Source organism: Vulpes lagopus, chromosome 3, assembly GCF_018345385.1.
Source record: "Vulpes lagopus strain Blue_001 chromosome 3, ASM1834538v1, whole genome shotgun sequence".
Taxonomy (NCBI): domain Eukaryota; kingdom Metazoa; phylum Chordata; class Mammalia; order Carnivora; family Canidae; genus Vulpes; species Vulpes lagopus.
Window position 1 is genome coordinate 99,023,453 of NC_054826.1, and position 18,474 is coordinate 99,041,926.

At 50.7% G+C, this 18,474-nt stretch overlaps 1 long non-coding RNA gene across 1 annotated transcript in view; it reads right to left on the reverse strand.

Moving 5' to 3' along the window:
* Window positions 1–1,797: 1,797 nt before the first annotated feature.
* The window catches only part of LOC121486617, a 35,585-nt gene continuing 18,908 nt past the window's right edge, over window positions 1,798–18,474 (reverse strand). Inside the window, exon 3 of the long non-coding RNA XR_005986695.1 lies at window positions 1,798–2,503. This is a non-coding gene — a long non-coding RNA (uncharacterized LOC121486617). The remainder of the gene's footprint in view (window positions 2,504–18,474) is intronic.

Below are 18,474 nucleotides of genomic sequence, written 5' to 3' on the forward strand. Positions count from 1 at the left end.
GGAGTGCAGACAGTTTGTAGCCAGGTAGGAAGCATGAGTGGTATAGGTGGGTAGTGGGAGGAGGGGGCTCCAGAGAGCCATGTTCAGGAGTTTAGGGTTTATCTTTGGTCAGTGTGGAAACCAGGCCTTCTAGCCAGCAGGGAGGTCAGTGTGGGCTTTAGGAAACCCACTCTGGCCACAGAGAGGAGGAAGCTGGTATGGCCACCTACACAAGAGATAGAATCGAGGACAAGGGGGTGGCGGGAACTGGGCAGTCCCAGGAGTGTCAGCAGGGCTCCCAGGGGCCTGAAGGAGTGAGAAGTGTATCAATACGCATGGGCCACCATAACAGAGCACCACACACTGGGCGTCTGGACTTATGGACATTTATTCTCTCAGTCTAGATGCTGGAAGTCCAATATTAGGGTGTCGGCAGGGTTGGCGTGTCCTGAGGCCTCTCTCCTTGGCTTGCAGATGGACATCTCCTCCCAGTGTCCTCATGTGGCTGTCCCTCTGTGTTTGTCCGAGTCTTAATCTCTTCTTGTAAGGACCTGGTTATATGGGGTGAGGGCTACCCTAATGACCTCATCCTAATCTTTCAATCCAAATGAATATATTTTGAACCCATATTAAATGGGACACAGTTAAAAAGTGACCCTCTCTCTCTCTCCATCTCCAGTTTCCTGCTGTTTCACTTGATCTTCTGTAACATGCTACGAGCAGAAGCTCAGACTCCCCAGAAAGTGGTGGCAGTGCAGCCCAGGTGAGTATCGGTCATTTGAAGTTTGCATGGAGCTGGAGTTGGGGCTTACTATGGAGGGCTGGGCTGGCACTCCAGTCCTGGGAGCTCTGGAATGAACAGCCTTGACATCTGCGTGATCTTGACTCACAAAGTGTGAATGGAATTGTAATCAGCTGTGGCCCTAGTGTCTTCTCCCCACTGGGTAGTAGTTGACTTCACATCAGTAGAAAATTCAAAAACCTGTGTTTTTTTTTTTCCTTTGAGAGAGAGCAAGCACAAGGGGCAGAAGGGGCAGAAGGGGAAAGAGAAAGAAAGCTGTGTTTTTGCTTGTTTTTTTTTTTTTTTTGAAGACTTACTTATTTATTTGCTTGTTTTTAAAATATTTTACTTAATGGGATGCCTGGGTGGCTCAGCAGTTGAGCATCTGCCTTTGGCTCAGGGTATGATTCCACGGTCCCAGGATCGAGTCCCACATCAGGCTCCCTCATGGAGCCTGCTTTTCCCTCTGCCTACGTCTCTGCCCCTCTCTCTGTGTCTCTCATGAATAAATAAATAAAATCTTTTAAAAAAAAATAAAGATCTCATTTATTTATTTGAGAGAGAGCATGAGCAGGGAGGAGAGTGGGAAGAGGGAAGAGCAGGCTCCCTTCTGAGCCAGGAGCCTGATGTGGCTTGGGGTTCGATTCCAGGACCCTGGGATAATGACCTGAGCCAAAAGCAGACACTTAACTGACTGTGCCACCCAGGCGCCCCTTATTTATTTATTTGAGGTGGAGGAAGAGCTAAGAGTTAGACATTCAGCCGACTGAGTCACTCAGGTGTGTCTTTTAAACATGTGTCAGTGGTTAACTCCGGAGATGGTGTGAGGAAAGTCACAGCTGGGGCAAATGGGGCCTTCTGGAGCCAGAATGGTGCCAGCAGGGAACACAGAAGGCTCTAGAAGGAAGACCTCTTTATTTTTTGTTTACTTATTTGTTTAATTTGAGGGGGAGAGAGAGAGAGAGAGAGAGAGAGAGAGAGAAAACGAGCCAGGGGAGGAGCAGAGAGAGAGAGGATCTCAAGCAGGCTCATGCTCTCATGACCTGACCTGAAGCTGAAATCAAGAGTTGGACACTTAATCAACTGAGCCACCCAGGCACCCCATTCATGTACCTCTTTAAAGACCCTGTCTCCACATACAGATACATTCTGAGGTATTGGGGGTTAGCCCCCCAACATACGAATTTGGGGGGAGACAGTTCAGTGCAGAACAAAGGGATACCCTTGTTTTGGTTGCAGTTTGCACTCAAAGCCCGTGGCCGGCTGTGACACCTGGAGGAACGCAGCACAGGCCTGCTGCTCCCCCAGACTGGCCCTCATGAGGCGATGGCTTTTCCTGGGAATTTGTTGCCGTCTGGGTTCAGCCTTCCCAGCACGCTCAGAAATCTAATTTTCATTCATTCAAGTGAATTTATCAAGCTGGCTCAGCACCAGACGATTTTCTGGGCACTGTGAAACGGCTCCATCTGTCTTGGGGGTGAACTGGCACCAGGCAAGTTCAAAGAAAGTGATAAATAAAAACCACAATGCCAGTTGCGTGATGTGCCCGGTGAGATACAGCCGTCGGACGTGCAGGTTGACAGGCCAGCAGCCTCTCTCCCTCAGACGACCTCCAATGAGAGCCAGATGACCCCCGGGGGCCACTGTGGGTGGACAGACTTTCTCACAGAGTAACCGCACTTTCTTGGCCAGCAGGAAGGCCTCCCGGAGAATGACTGATGCCCTCAAATTTGCCTGATTAGCCTGGAATCAGAACAAGGAGAGTGAGGTAAACTTGAGCGGGGAGAGGTTCTGGGCCTGCACAGCCCGAGGCTCTCTCTCCCGTGCCAGCGATCAGCCCTGGCAAGCCGGCTTCGATGCCTCAGCCAAGATGCCTCCTGCCCCATCCCCGCTGCATGGCCCTGCCCACCACTGTCTCCAGGCCCTGGCTTACCAGTCCCCCTCTTGCTACATGATCTATTTCCGAACAGAGTATAATTCAATTTGGCCAGATTTCCATCGACTGAAGCTGCAGAGCTATGCCAGGCTACCTCCAGACATGTACCCCCAAATCCCAGAATTCTAGGTGTTTCCAAAGCCTCCAGCCCTGGAACCCCCAACCCCAACCTCCCAGAGGCGAATCCCAGCCAGGGCAGAGATGTAACGTCTCTGAGCAGCCCCATTTCCAGAGGGAGAGTTTTGGTAAAGCTAAGGAAGCCTCAGCATCAGGACCTCCTATTTGGGCCCCTGTGAGAGCGGGAAGTTCCTGGGAGTCACAGAGTATTCTAGGTGGGGAGAAAAAGGAGGAAATCAGCAAACACGTCTGGTAACTTGCCTAAAGAGATGGCAGGAGGAAAGGAGCTGGATTCCCAGGGCCTCAGGACTTTGTGGTGATTTCCTTTGTCATTCTAAATAAATACTCATTTCCCTACCCAAGTTTGTATTGCATTCATGTATTCTTTTTCTCAAAGGGAATCCCTCAAACAGTCTGAGCTTTGAGCTCTCAAACTCCAGATCCCTCCTGCTGCTTTGCCTTGAGCCTCCTTTTCTGGACAGTACTGTGGGCAGGAGGGTCCCCCCTCAAAAACAGGCGGCTCCTGTCCTTCCCTACTCACAGAGACGGGCCAGGAGGGAGGTTGAAGTGGTGACCCAGAGAAAGAACCTGGAAGTTTTCAGCAGAGAACCTTTGGTGTGTAAAGCACTATTGGGTCTGAGCTCTGCCCACGCAGTGAAGAATACCTGCTATCCCCTGGCCCTCCCCACGGAGACCACCACTGTTGGGAACACCCACCTGGCTGGCGCCTTCATTTCATCCAAGGGAGAGACTTTTATCTCTCTCTCTCTCTCTTTTTTTTTTCTTTTTAAAGATTTTATTTATTCATGAGAGACACAGAGACACAGGCAGAGGGAGAAGCAGGCTCCATGCAGGGAGCCCGATGTGGGACTCGATCCCTCATCCCCAGGATCACACCCTGAGCCAAAGGCAGACACTCAGCCACTGAGCCACCAAGGTGCCCTGAGACTTTCATCTCTTAATAACATATGCCTTCATGTTCTTTTCCAGGGACGTTTTTAAGCTTAAGAGGGAAAAACAAAACAAAACAAAACAAAAAACTTTGAAAATCGCTTTAAACATTAAATCACGAATTTTTGTGCCTCCCCCTCAAATTCAAAATAATGTATTTTTGCAAACGACAGAAACATCAGACATCTTCCCTCAGTCATCTGTCTGTCTGACAGACACATTTTTAGGGACAGGCGACTGCAGTGCTTAATTTATGTCTTTGTGCGTTTTAATGAGCTCTGTACAATTATTTTGATCTGGGAGTTGCTGGTGTGGCTCCGCATCTCTCATTAGCCTGGTTGTTTGTCATCTCCTCACCTGTGGAGGGTTCTTCCCCCCACCCCTTTGTTTTGTATCTGCTGGTTCCCTTCCCCTCCCACCCCCACCCCCACCCCCGTGTAAGCTGGGCTCCATATGGGAGTTCCTTGGGTGCCAAATCCTCCCTTCATTCAGGATAAAGTCTGTCACACAGGGACAGGAGTGGGAGGGCAGGAGCCAGGGCCCCATCGCCATGTGAACTAGTGGCAGGGCTCTGGACACTGCAAGCTTCACCTCCACTAGCAGACCTCTGCCTCCCTTTACAGGGTCTGCTGCCTCCTGCTCTCTGCCCCTGCTCCCAGCTGGAGACCCAGACCCTTTGCCTCCCACAGCATACAGTGACTCCCCCTCCTTCTCTAAGAGTTGCCACCTCTCGGAGCAGCAATCACAGAAGCTAATGCATGATTCATGGGAGGCTCTTGGCCTGGGAGTGAGCGCCAAGGGAGAGGATCATGAGGCCCACAGAAGCACTTTGGTTCAGGGAACATTCTTTCATTGATGCACATCTGTGCTGCCTGGAAGTGCATTAAAGAGAATCAGATGTGCTGCTACTTCTAAAATAGCTTTTGAATGTGCAAAGTGCCCAGGGAGGATGGGGAATGGCACAGAGCTGACGAGGCACTGGGATGCTAGGGCCTCATTCCAGCTTTGTCCTTGAAGCACAAAGCACCATGTGCCCAGTAGTGGCCCTCCTGGGCCCTGGGACAGAGAGAAGCCTGTCTCAGCCAGGGCAGGACCACTGAGACTCAGAGTCCCGACATTGCAGCCATTTACCACGAAAAGCTCTGTTGGCTCTGTGGCCATTTTAAAAACAAGGATATCTTTGTCATCCTACCTAACAAGGATATCCCCCTATAGCCCTCACCAGAGGCGGAGCTTTGGGCAAAGTGGCCAAGGGGCCCAATATCTGGTGCAGTCCCAGATCCACCATCTACCACCTACAGGCCTTGTTGGGCAACTCACTAAACCTGTGCCCTCCTGACTTAAAACTTCCCAAGTGGTATCCCACCAATGTCTGATCAGCTGGTCTCTATGCTCTGGGGGTATTCAGAAGGACCACTTTTCCTGGGGGCAAGATCTACAGAGCTGCTGGGCCAGGAACCATCGAATCAGGAATGTGTGTGAAGGCCAGGGCTTTGGCCCAAGGCACATCCATCCATCATGACTTCCAGTGGTAAGTGATTCAAATCTCAACACAACTTGGCCTCACATAAAGAGGGAACTTTTTAGTACCCAGAGGTGAGGATGCTACAGGATACAGCTGTATCCAGGCATAGAAACAATGTTGTCAAGACTCTCTAGTGCTGCAGCCCAAGACTGCTGCCTTCCTTTCTGTTGGCTTCATTCTCAGGCCTCTCCCATGCGATGTCATCACAGCTTTGCCAGCTCTGTGGGGGATGGTCCCTCTTGTCCACAGGCTCAGTGAAAATCTCTATGACCTGAGAAGATGGATTGAATGATGAGCTTGGGAATGAGTGGTGTCAGCACCACCAATCCACACAAAATGAGGGAAGAGAGCCCTAGAGGAAACTCAGAGTCATCAGAAGTGCAGGGACAGTATGCTGGGAAGAGACAAACACCAGGGACCCAGTGTGGAGTGAAGACAGAGGCCCCATCACTGTTCTGTGCTATTTACACAGACTGAAGCAATAACAAACTTGTCAGGTTTGTTCTCCCCAGGGCTCAGGTTATAGCAGTTGGCATTTGAGCTGAGCTGCTGAGAGTAAGCATCAGTTTTCCAGATGGGAAAGGAGGGAAAAGCATTCAAAGCAGGGGGACCAGCATGAGCAAAGCTGCTGAGGTGTGAAAAGCCATGGCATGTTCATAACCAGTGATCCCCATTCTTACCAGCCCCACATGGGCAGCAGAAATCACTGAGTGGGAAGAGCACTGGTTTGGGAGTCAGACACGCTCAGGTTCAAACCCCAGCTCTGCTGCTTCCTTTCTGTGAAATCTTGGCAGGTCCTTCCCTTTGTAGGGGTTTAGTGTACTCCTCAGGACATTAATATGCATGGGAGACCCTGGAGTCCCTTATTATAGACACTGATATTTGCTGGGTTTTTTTTTTTTTTAAGATTTTATTTATTCATGAGAGACAGAGAAAGGCAGAGACACAGGCAGAGGGAGAAGCAGGCTCCATGATGGGAGCCCGACATGGGACTCAATCCCAGGACTCCAGGACCATGCCCTGAGCCGAAGGCAGGCGCTAAACCGCTGAGCCACCCAGGGATCCCTGATATTTGCTGTTTTTACAGTACCTCTCTGCCCCCCATCCCCATCCTGTGCCTTTCCCTGTTCACTTGGGCAGAAAACCACATTTCCCATGCTCCCTTGCCCTCTGGTTTCTAGATAGGTTTAGTCAGTGGGAGGCACTAGGGCAAGACTTGAAAGGTGACACAAGAAAAGATGCTCAACATCACTAATCATTAGAGAAATCTAAGTCAAAATCATAATGAGATACCACCTCACACCCATTAGGATGGCTACTATTTAAAGCAGCAACGACAATAGAAACTAACAAGTGAAAAAAAAAAAAAAAAGAAGAAACTAACAAGTGTTGGCAGAGATGCAGAGAAGTGGCCCGCTGTGTGCTGTCGGTGGGAATGTAAATCAGTGCAGCCATGCCGGAAACAGTATGGCAGCTCCTCAAAAAACTAAAACTGGGATTACCATAGGATCCAGCAATGCCAGTTCCGGGTACATATCCAAAAAATAGAGAGCAGAGTGTCCAAGATATATTTGTACAGCTGTGTTCATAGAAGTGTTATTCACAGGAGCCAAAAGGTAGAGGCAGGCCAAGTGTCCATCAACAGATGAACAGATAAACAGAATGTGGTCTAGCCATCCAGTGGGATATTATTCAGCCATTAAAAGGAAGGACGTTCTGGCACTTGTCACAACACAGATGGACCTTGAGGATGTTAGACTAAGTGAAATAAGCCAAACCTAAAGAGACACCGTATGATCACACTTATATGTTAGGTAATGTAGTCCAGGGGCACCTTGGTGGCTCAGTCAGTTAAGTGTCTGACTCTTGGTTTTGGCTCAGGTCATGATTTTGGGGTCATGACATCGAGCCCTGTGATGGGCTCCACACTGGGCCTAGAGTCCACCTAAGATTTTTCTTCTTCCTTTCCCTCTGCCCGTCCCCCCACTCATGCTCTCCAAATGAATGAATGAATGAATAAAATATTTTAAAGCAGTTAAATCCATAGAAACTGGAAATAGAAAATGGGAGCCAGGGCCTGGGGGAAGACATGACAGAGTCAGTATTTGATGGGGATAGAGTTTCAGTTTGGGAAGATGAAAAAGTTCTGGAGATGGATGGTGGTGATGGTCGCACAACAATATGAATGCACTTAATGCCACTAAGCCATACACTTAAACATGGTTAAGACGGCAAATTTTGCTATGTGTATTTTATACTAATTTTTTTTTTAAAAACTGGGAGGCAAGGATGGAAGAAGGAGCCAAGACCTGGCCCCCACTGTCCGGTGGAGGCTGCAGGATGGCCGTTCCTCCTCCATTGCTCTGGCGCCTGCCACACAATAATTCCCTCCTTGATCCCTTCTCCTGACAACAAGCCCCAGACACTGGGCTCCAGTAAAACCACTACCTCCATTGGTCTTACCAATCCCAGGGGTGGTTGCAGCTTCCAGGTTGATAATCTCTGAGTTGCCTCATTTTACCCTCTTGGCTTCTCTGCTCCCTAATCACCTGGGTAACCAACAAATTCACTCTGTTTCAATACCCGGAGTGGTTTCTCTTTTCCTGCCTGGGGTTGTCTGTACTACACACCAGTGTGTGTGGCCGGGAGGCAAGGGGCGCGGTGGGAGCAACCCCCAGCAACCCCCCCCCAACTGGGGCACACGGGGAGCAAGCAGAAGCCCGGATGTCAAACTGCCTCTGGAGCAATCAGCCCAACCACCAACCAAGCTCCAAACAGCCAGCCTGGAGTCTCGGCTTCCCCAGCAGGTGGGAACACAGGAGACAGACACTCCACAGGTGAAGAGGAGACATCAAAGAGAATCCACAAGCATTCTCCGCATGGTGTTCTGTAAGTAGCTGCAATGTTTCATTATTTATACCCGCTTGCAGCACGCTCCTCCTCAAGCCTGAGCTGAGCCCCCATCCAGCCTGCTGTGACTGTGGCTGACCTTGGGGACTCCCTGCGGAGTTGACCTGAAGACTCCCTGTCTCAGTGACCCCCGAATCCTCCGGTGTTTGCTCAGATCAACCCCTCATTCAAGATCTGCCATCCTGAGCTCATCTCCCTCCTGACTCCAGGGACAGCCACGGCCCTCCCGCCCTAAGGACAGCCCTCCTGCAAAATCAGGAGAGAGGAAAACCTGCTCTGCTCCCTGGGTGAGCTGAGGCCCTGCCTGGATCCTGAAGCTTCTCACCCACAACCTCCAGCTTGCCTCCCAAGGATGCAGGCAGATGCATGGAGAGGCCACTTGCCGCTGGACCAAGTTCCATCACAGAGAGCAAAGGTGAGAAGAGGGCCTCCTGAGAAGTCCCAAACCGGCACCACCCCCTGAGCATCACCACCATTGCTCTGCTGTAGGGCCACCTTCAGTCCCCAGCCTGGTACCTGTGGCTGTAGAGGGGCAGCTGGCATCCCAGCACCACGCACCACCCACTGGCCAACCATCCACACTGCTCAGCACTGGTCCCAGGAGGCCTCTGTGGTGCTTAGTGGGGGCAGAGCCAAAGGCTGCAGCCCATCCCCTCCTGGCAGTCCCAGAAACCCTCTGGTCCCCAAGGGAAGCTCCCCCCTCTGCTCTCAGCTTGGCCCATAAGATAGGAAATCCTGTTCTCACTTCTGCCTTCTGGGAATACACCGGGAGAGCCACGCTGTCCACCCTTCCCTGTCCTGGTGGGCCGGTGACCTCCGTGATCGTCGCTGGGTGCTACCGTGAAACCAAAGACTGCCTCTCCCGGCTCCTCCCTGGACAGGAGCCTCGAGGTGCGAGGTGTGAGGTGCGGAAGAAGGGACAGTCCTCCTGCCTCTCACTTGAGGAGCCGGCCTCCCTCCTCTGCCTGCCCCGGGACATGGGCAGCAGGACCCGGCCTCTGCTCTGGCCCCATACGTGTTAGTGGTGCCCATGGGATGCCCTCACAGGCCCGGAGAGTAGGTAGGGCCAGGAGGTGAGCCCATTCTGGCTTCAGAACTCTCAGGGGCCCAGCTCCCCTCTCCAGTGTGCAGCTCTGCTTTTCTTCTCAGAACAAAAGAATTACAAGTTGCCTGGAGACAGAACCGTTTGCCCTTTGGAATGCAATCCCTCACCTCACCAAGCCAGGGCCCACACTTCCTCTGCTCCTGCAGCGGTGAGGGTGGTGTGGACCACAGCAGCTCTCTGCTCCAGCCCGGGATGAGCATCCTGCTCTCGGCTCAGAACCTAGCTTGTGCCAACATCGACCACAGGAAAGGCCAAGGGTCGGAGACCCTTGGAAGAGTGTGAAGGTATCACCACGGTCAAGGGGGCAGTGGCTCTGGACCTTCTCTGCCTGGGGACAGTGAGCAAGAGTATATAAATATTCCCTCTTCCCACTGGGCTGGCCCCACTGCCCTCCCCAGCTCGCGGTGGCCTCTTCTGGCCCCTTCGGTCTGTCTGCCAATTGTAGACACCTGTAGAGGGCCTAAGGGACTGAATAAGTGGCCCCCAAATCCATGTCCACCTGGAACCTCAGAATATGGTCTTCTTTGGAAATAGGGTCTTTGCAGAGGAATGATTGAGGTTAGAGCTGAGATCATACTGATTTATGGTGGGCTCCAATCCAGTGAGAGTCTCCTCCTCAGAGACACAGGAGGACCCAGAGAGCCGCAGGGACAAAGGCCAGGGGAGGACCGGCAGAGACTAGTGAAGTTGACCAGCCCAGGAAGATCAAGGAGTGCCAGGAACCACCAGAAGCTGGAGAGACCAGAACAGATTCTCTCCCTGGAGCATTCAGACAGAGCACAGCCCTGCAGACAACTTGATGTTGGGCTTCTGGCCTCTGGAGCCCCGGAGCCCCGGCAGAGTAAACCCCTGTTGTTTCAAGCCTCCCATTGGTAGTACTAATACAGAGAGCCTTCTGGATGGGGAGCCAGCCTCCCCAACCATCCACCCTGTTTGCCCGAGGTCACAGATGTGCTGACCTGAGGCCTCCCAGGACTACACTGCAATGCAGGAAGCTGGGGCTGTCTCCTCTTACAGGCAGCCTTACAGGCTCAGAGTCTTGCATTGCAAAGTGAATGGTAGCCTGGGGGGGTGGCTTTCCCCAGAGCAGGCCTGCTCCTGAGTGAGTAGCTCTGGTCCCAAGCAGCCAAGCAGTGGGACCCAGAGGTTACCCCTCTGCTGGTTTATGTCCAGGCTGTGTTGCTCAGCAGTGCCCCTGTCCCCACCTCAGTTTAAAAGTAATTGTGTTTGTTGTTTTTTTTTTTTTAATGGAACTTGCTCTTTTTTTTTTTTTTTTAAGTTTTAGTCTATCAAATACAAAAGGAGGTCTTATTTCACAGTCAAGATAACCCCCACCCCAAGCCCCCAGGGCATGTTTTAGGAGTACCAAGACCAATACAGGGTCAAGAAATTCAGATACATGGGGTGCCTGGGTGGCTCAGTTGGTTAAGCATCACCTTCAGCTGCCTTCAGCTCAGGTCCTGATCCTGGGATCCAGTTCCATGTCAGGCTCCCTGCTTGGCAGTGGGGCTGGTTCTCCATCTGCCCCTGCCTGCCACTCCCCCTGTTTGTGCTCTCTCTCCCTTTGTCAAATAAGTAAATAAAATCTTTAAAAAAAAAAAGAAGAAAGAAATTCAGGTAGATCAAAAGTCATGAACAGGCAAAGGGAAAGCCCAAGTGGCTAACAAGTACATGCAGATGAAGGCAACAGGGAGATACCACTTTTATCCGCGGAATAGACAAGAATCAGGATACTATTAAATGTGGATGAAAACCCAGGGCCACGGGAGCTCTTGTGCATGGCAGACTGGGGTGGCACTGATGAGGAGGACTGTCAGGTTCTGTCCTGGAGAGCTGCCTCTCACTCCGGGAAGGGACCCATGCCAGAACACCCATCAGGGGCCTGTTTGAGATGGCAGATTGTGGAAGGAACCCAGGCTGGATCCCTCAGGGTCCTTGCAGGAAACAGGTGGTATGACCAAATCAGGACCATTTGAGGGTTCATTTGCAAATGGATTTATAGAAGTGTGGGTACCAGGAAACCCCAGAGAAAGTGCAGAAGACCCAGGTTCAGAGCAGCAGGGCTATTACCCAGGCCTGAGGGAGGAAGGAAGGGAGCAGTGAATGAACCCAAATGGGAAGAGGTGTGGATGAGCAAGACTCAGTCAGCTACAGTGCTGCTGCCAGAAGGAGCCCCAGAAAGAACCGCCCTGCCCTCCCCTTGCCCGCCAGACCCAGTTGGAAGCCAGAGAGCAAGAGGACCATCATTGGGGGTCCATACAGGGCAGCCTGCTGGGGACAGAGCTGGAGGAGCAGAATGAGGGAATGGAAGGCAGCCAGCACCCTCCCACTCCGGGAAACAGAAGAATCCCACACGGCATCACGTACCGTGGAACTCAACCCAGCAACCAGAGAAGGTGAAGGAGACATACCAGCAACATCGGTGAGTCTTAAATCTGGTGCTGGGTTAAAAAAGAAAGACCTAGAACAAGATGGAGAGTGTCTCTTCTTCTCCATCGTGGGAGATCTTTGTAGAGTCTACTCTGGGTCCCCTTCCCTTCTCCTAACAGATCCCAGATTCCCATTGGGCTGCTGCTCTTGCCCATGGGTACTGTCCATGTGCTTTGAGGAAGGTGAATCCACCCCAGATGTCGAGGCCAGGTATTAAGGTTTGCCGGGGGCCCCATGACAAAGTACCACATATGGGAGGGCATTTATGGGAGGGCATATATGTGCCCATATCAGACAATGGGCATTTATTTCTTGCATTTCTGGAGGCTGCAAGTCCAAGATCACAGTGTCAGCAGGTCTGGTTCCCTCTGCGGCCCTTCTTCTTGGTATATAGATGGTTCCGTGTGTCCTCACCTGGGTGCCCCTCTATGTGTGTCTGTGTCTGTCCTGGTCTCCTCTTCTCGTAAGGACTCTAGTCGAGGACGCCAGTCCTGCTGGATTAGGACCCACCCTAATGACCTCTTTTTACCTTAATTAACCCTTTGAAGGCCCCATATCCACAAAGCACATTCTTAGCTACTTGAGGGTTAGATTTTCAACATATGAATTGAGAGGGAACACAACTCAGCCCACCACAGACTGGCTCAGTTGGAGTCTCAGTGGACATAAACCTACTAGCATGTCTATTCCCCTGGCTACAGGCCCAGATGGATCTTGGGACTCATGCTTGGATGTGGAACAGAGCCTCCCGTCACCATCTGGATGATGGGACATGAAGAAGCGAGGTAGATGATGTGGAACCATAAGGGGTAGCCAATTGAGGATAAAGCTTTTGTTGCAGAATGGCAGAGCAGAGAGATGGGAGGAAATTCTTGGGGTTGGCATTTCCTCTCCACCCTCCAGGGTCTGTGTCTGATGTTGGGAGAGGGAGGCACATCCTTCCCTTGTGGGGTTTGTCGGCTCCTGGATGTTTTTTGCTGAAGACCTGAAGAAAGTGTCAGGCCATCCCCACTCCCAGATTTCTGAAAAGCCCGAGTGGCTCTGTGAAATACCAGGGCTGCTGACCCACCCCAGCCCCCCGTTAGCAGGTTGGGGACACCATGCTTTCCCCCAGCTGGCTCTGGAGGGGATTGCTGATCACCCCACCCACTGGTTGTAGGGTTGCTTCAGAGGCTTGGGCACACCCGCATGATGTCTGCAAGCCTGTCTGGTGCTCAGCATGCTCCCTTTCCATTGGTCTTAGAGGCTGTTGAGAGGGTGTCCTTTCCACCCCCGCCTCTGGTGAGTCTAACTGTGAGAATCGGGAGCCACTCTATTGTGTAAGGAAATCCAGTGTTTTCAGCAACTCCCACCTTCGGGAAGTTCTCATAAGTACCTGGCCCACCACATCTGAATCTCCAAATTTTGTTCAACTGCCCCTAACTGGGAAGGGGCAGTGTAGTCCACTGTGACTCATTTTCCCCAACTGCTGAGATGCTTTTTAACAAATGAAGCCCGGGGATCCCTGGGTGGCGCAGCGGTTTGGCGCCTGCCTTTGGCCCAGGGCGCGATCCTGGAGACTCGGGATCGAATCCCACGTCAGGCTCCCGGTGCATGGAGCCTGCTTCTCCCTCTGCCTATGTCTCTGCCTCTCTCTCTCTCTCACTGTGTGCCTATCATAAATAAATACAATTAAATTAAAACAAACAAACAAACAAATGAAGCCCAACCTGATGCTCCTGTGGGACCAAGAGACTGGCCTTCTCAGAACTGAGGCCCTGGCTTCCAGGCCCAGGAACCACAAGCTTGTGGAGTCTGCAGACTCTCATCCCTCCATGCGTCTCTGCCCAGGGCCCCCCGCCCCCGAGGACTCGGGACGTCCCCAAGCCCTCCCTTCTGCTCTGGACATGCCATGACCCTTGCAGTCCTCACACCCCTGCCAACAGCTTACCCTGCCCTCACAGTGTGAGAGCTTCCCCCACGGCAAACTCACCCCAACTGGGACATCGCAGGAGATCCTAAGGGCAGAGCAGGGACATCTGCCACCAGCCTCCTTTCTCCACCCGGAAACAACCTGGTCTTCACAAATGGGTACCTCCTCAGGCGAGGCTGAGAATTACTTCCCAGGTCTTAACTTCGTGAAGCTTTTAGACTTCCTTGGTTTAATGAATGTATGTGGAAATCTGGCCCCTCCAAATCTGTGCCTCATCCTAAAAATAGTAATTCCGATCTCAATGTGTTTTTCACAACATCGCCCCTTTGACACTAGTGGTGTTCCAAGCCTCACAAATTCCTTTAGTAACATGACATTCAGCAGTGAGGTGGTATGTATGGCACCCACCACCGTGCCTGACACAAAATAAGCTCTCGAAGAATATTTCTGGGTGGAAAAGAGATGATATAAGATATGGGGTTCTCTTGGCTCTGCGGTTACTGCAATGTACTTCTAGCCGCCTGGAGTTAGCACAGATCCCGCAGGTTTAAGGGCACGACCCCCCCACCACAAGATCGCTCCCACTTCAATCACCAGGCACAGGCTCAGGGATCCCCAGGCCACCGCAATTCTGACCAACTGGCCACAAATGGTGGGGGGGATGAGGATGGATTTTGTGACCCCCATCGGGTTCAATAATTAGCTAGAATAACTCACAGAGTTCAGGTAAGTGCTGTACTACTAATTACGGTTTTATTGTAAAAGTTACAGATCAGGACCAGACAAACGAAGAGCTGCAGAGGGTGAGGTCTGGGAGGGACTTGGATACCCGGCTTCCGTGCCCTCTCCCCATGGAATCTGGGCATGTAGCACACCTATGATCCACCAACCAAGAAGCTTTGCCCAGCCTTGGGTCTGGCATGAACCAGATTCCTGGTACATCTGGTTCCTATATGGCCATCTTTGCACTGTGTTCTCACATGGCTGAAGGGGTGAGGGAACTCTGTGGGGTCTCTCTCTCTCTCTCTCTCTCTCTTTTTTTTTTTTTAGATTTTATTTATTTATTCATGAGAGACACACAGAGAGGCAGAGACATAGGCAGAGGGAGAAGCAGCTCCCTGCAGGGAGCCTGATGTGGGACTTGATCCCAGGACCCTGGGATCGTGACCTGAGCCAAAGGCAGACACTCACCAGTGGGCCACCCAGGTGCCCCTGTGGGGTCTCTTTTATAAGGACACTATCACATTCATGGGAGTTCCACCCTCAAGGCTTGATCACCTCCTGAAGGCCCCACTTCCTCCTACCATCACACTGAGAATTAGGATCTCAACACATGAATTGGAGGAGCCCCAAACATTCTGACCATAACAAGGTGATATTCCCCCGCTTGAAGCCACAACCTACTCATCACCTGGTTGGTCTCTCTGGTTTGGCCAGCACCCATCCTTAGTCATTTCATTAACATCAAATTCAGGCCTCATCCAAGGAGGCCACCATGACTAACACACACTCCCAACAACTCAGAAATTTCCAAGGACTTAGAAGCTCCCTTCCTGGAACCAGGAACAAAGGCCAGTCAGATTCTTTATTATACAATAGCTCAGGTACTGAGTGATTATGTACCATACAGGCTGCAACTGAATGTAACAGCCAGTTCTCAGATTCTGAGAATAACTCTCTAAATGTAATCTGAGTTCATCCCAGGGCTCCAGGTGGCGTCACCTTCAAAGAAACACACCCATGACATAAAAACTATCAAAAGATATTCTGATCTGTGCTACGGCTCTCAAAGAATGTCGCCCACTGATGCTTCTTCATGTGCTTTTCCCATCTTTTGGCATTTGGAATCCCTCATCCCTGACAGCTGCCCCAGAGCTCCCAACATTTCCTCCCCTGCCTCAGGAAACGAGCTGAGCTGCCAAAGACCATGCCTCCAATTTCATGAATGGAAAGAAGCTTTCCAGATGGTGATGTCGATTTAATGTTATGTGTCAGTTTGACTGGCCATGGGGCACCCAGATTAAACATGATTTCTGGGTATATCTGTGAGGGTGTTTCTGGATGAGATTTGTGTTTGAAGGTGTGGACTCAGGAAAGGAGATGGCCCTCCCCAGCATGGGGTGGGCTTCATCCGATCCATTTAGGGCCTGAAAAGAACAAAAGAGAGAGGAAAGAGGAATTTGCTACTTTTTTCCTGACTCACTGCTAGAGCTGAAATATCTCATCTCATCTTATTTTATACCATCAGCTTTTCTGGGCCTCCAGTGTTAGATGGCAGAGAGCAGGACTTCTCAGCCTCCATAGTCACCTGAGCCAGTTCTTCATTATATAAATCTCCGTGGTATCTGATAGGTAGATAGTTTGATAGGTAGACAGATAGATGGTAGATGGGTAGATGGTAGACAATAGATGAGAGATAGATGATAGATAGATAGAATCTATTGGTTCTGTTTTTCTGGAGAACCCTGACTATAGACAAGCCTAATTTGGGTTTAAAAAAGACATTTGGTCCTGTCTCCTCTCTCCTCTGGTTGATTGCACCAATTTGTGTTTGCACAGGGATCTAGAAGTCAAGTTGAGAAGCTCATTCAATGTCAACTTTACAACACCCTTGGATGATCCATAAAGTGAACACTATTCTCTTTTGCTGTTACAGAGGGAAAACTTGTAGCTCAGCACATTGTGCCCTGCCAGAAGTCACACAGCCACCCGAAGAGGGGCTGGGTCTTCTGATGCTGAGACCAGGGCATTTCCAGAACACCACAGTGAGACTTCAGGAGTAAAATCCTGACCCAGAAACACTGCAGGACCTCAATGACTCAAATAAAGGTGTAACCATATTTATCCTACTCTATTTACCAAAATAGACATTCTGAAGAATTATTTCAATATGATTTGAAAGTTTGAACCAAAGGGTCTTTTGATGAGCATTCAACTGCTAAGAACCAGACACTGCCACCTCCCTCCACCCACTCTCGGGTTCCCTGAGCCCTCTCAATTTTGGGAGAATTTAGTATGAATGCCCAACTCTGTTTCCTGCATTTCTGAGTCCAGGTGTCCACTACTTGTAATCAAGAGGATAACCATTGTGTCTGCCTGGCTTGATCATAAATTGCAGCCCTCAGATGGGAGAAGATGCTTCCAGACACTCCCCAGTCATCCTCCTCCACACCTCACCTCACCAGAAAACAGATGCAGTGGAGGGCACCTTTTCCTGCCCAGTGGTCTCCTCACAGAGGACTCCCAAAACATGTTTAGCAACACTTTCTTTTTCTTTTTTTTTTTTTTTTTGCCTTTGAAAGAGGTCATCACACAGCTCCTGCCTGGGAAGCCATGGTGCAGAGAAGTATAGCAAGTCAAATTCAACCTCCACCAATCACTGGGAAATCCTGGACACATAATTGGTCTCACTGAGCTGTTTCCATGCTCACAAGTTGGAGGAGATGGGACGCCCCCGCTCCAGCCCAACCTGCAGGTGCTGTAAGAGCCCCACACATCAATATGGTAAAGGACTTCCATGCAACAGGTGGCACCTCTGGGTGTCCTTCCCACCTTTGCTTTTCCTCAAGAAGCCTCCCTTGGGGAAGATTCCATGCCCCCTTCCCAGAAGGACAGCTTGCAGTGCCTCTGACAAGCTTAGAAGCCCTGGGTCCCGTTGGGGTGAGGGCCCAGCCCTCCACTGAGCCAACATCTGCCCAGCCATGTCAGGGGCAACCACCACTCCCATCCCCAGCTCAGGCCAGGGATGGTAGAGAAAATCCTCCCCTTACTCACTTGTCCATGGTGGCCGAGGGAACATTGTGTACCAGTCCCTGGTTGCTCCAATGATCCTACGAGCCTCACTGTTATGCCTAACTTCCAGACAGAGGAGGAGAAATAAGCGATATTTGTCCTCTCATCCCCTGCTCTCTGCTCCCTGCCCCAAGCTGGGCATTCTGAGCAGAAAGCAGATCCTTCAGATGCCCAGCTGTGATCAGTTTGGCAGAGCCACACAGAAGATAAGAAACGAATAACTCGAAAGGCAGTTTTGCACAACCAGGTCCATTTTTTCCTGCAAGAAATTTCACACCTTGACATAAATGAGCAGATTTTAAGAAAGAAGAATTCAAGGTGAGGGAGCATTTTTAACTGTTGAGGGGTACATGAAAAAGTAACTTCTCTGTGGACAGTGGCCCTCTGGGATGCGTGACAGGGAGTCCCTTCCCCACAAAAGGTGTCCCTCCCATAACATTTCAACCCCCAAGTGAGCTCATTTCAAAAGGACTCATTTAGAAGTAGGTCAGTGAGAATAACACCTGTAGCTGCCAGTTAGCTGACATTACTGGCATACAGTGGGTGCCCAGTAAATGTTGGATGGATGGATGGATGGATGGATGGATGAGCGAATGAATTATTCAATGCCCCTATCCCAAACCAATGTTCTGTTAAAGCTTTTCCATAATGATCTAGGTGTGGAAGAGCTGTTTATGGAAAGGCAAGAACCCAATTTGCAAACCCTCCTGTTGGCTTCACAATAATTCATGCTCATCTGCGTCTAATAAAATATGGAAGCAATTTTACAGGAACATTTTGTGCTTTAGCGATTCATTTAACTATTTCCTCTAGGGGGCAAGTCATATATTCTCCTCCAGATGTGTGGGGAGTTCTGTGAATAAATCTGCAAATATCAAGATGAAATGCTCCCCCCACCCCTACCCCCAGGAGTCTGAATCTACCTAACGGAAGCATAAAAGTAGAGGCCAACAGGAGTCATTCTGTCTCTTCCTCCTCATGGTGTCTAGGCCCAAAGTACCCTGGGCTCACCCCCTGCTGAAGTGACCAGAAACTA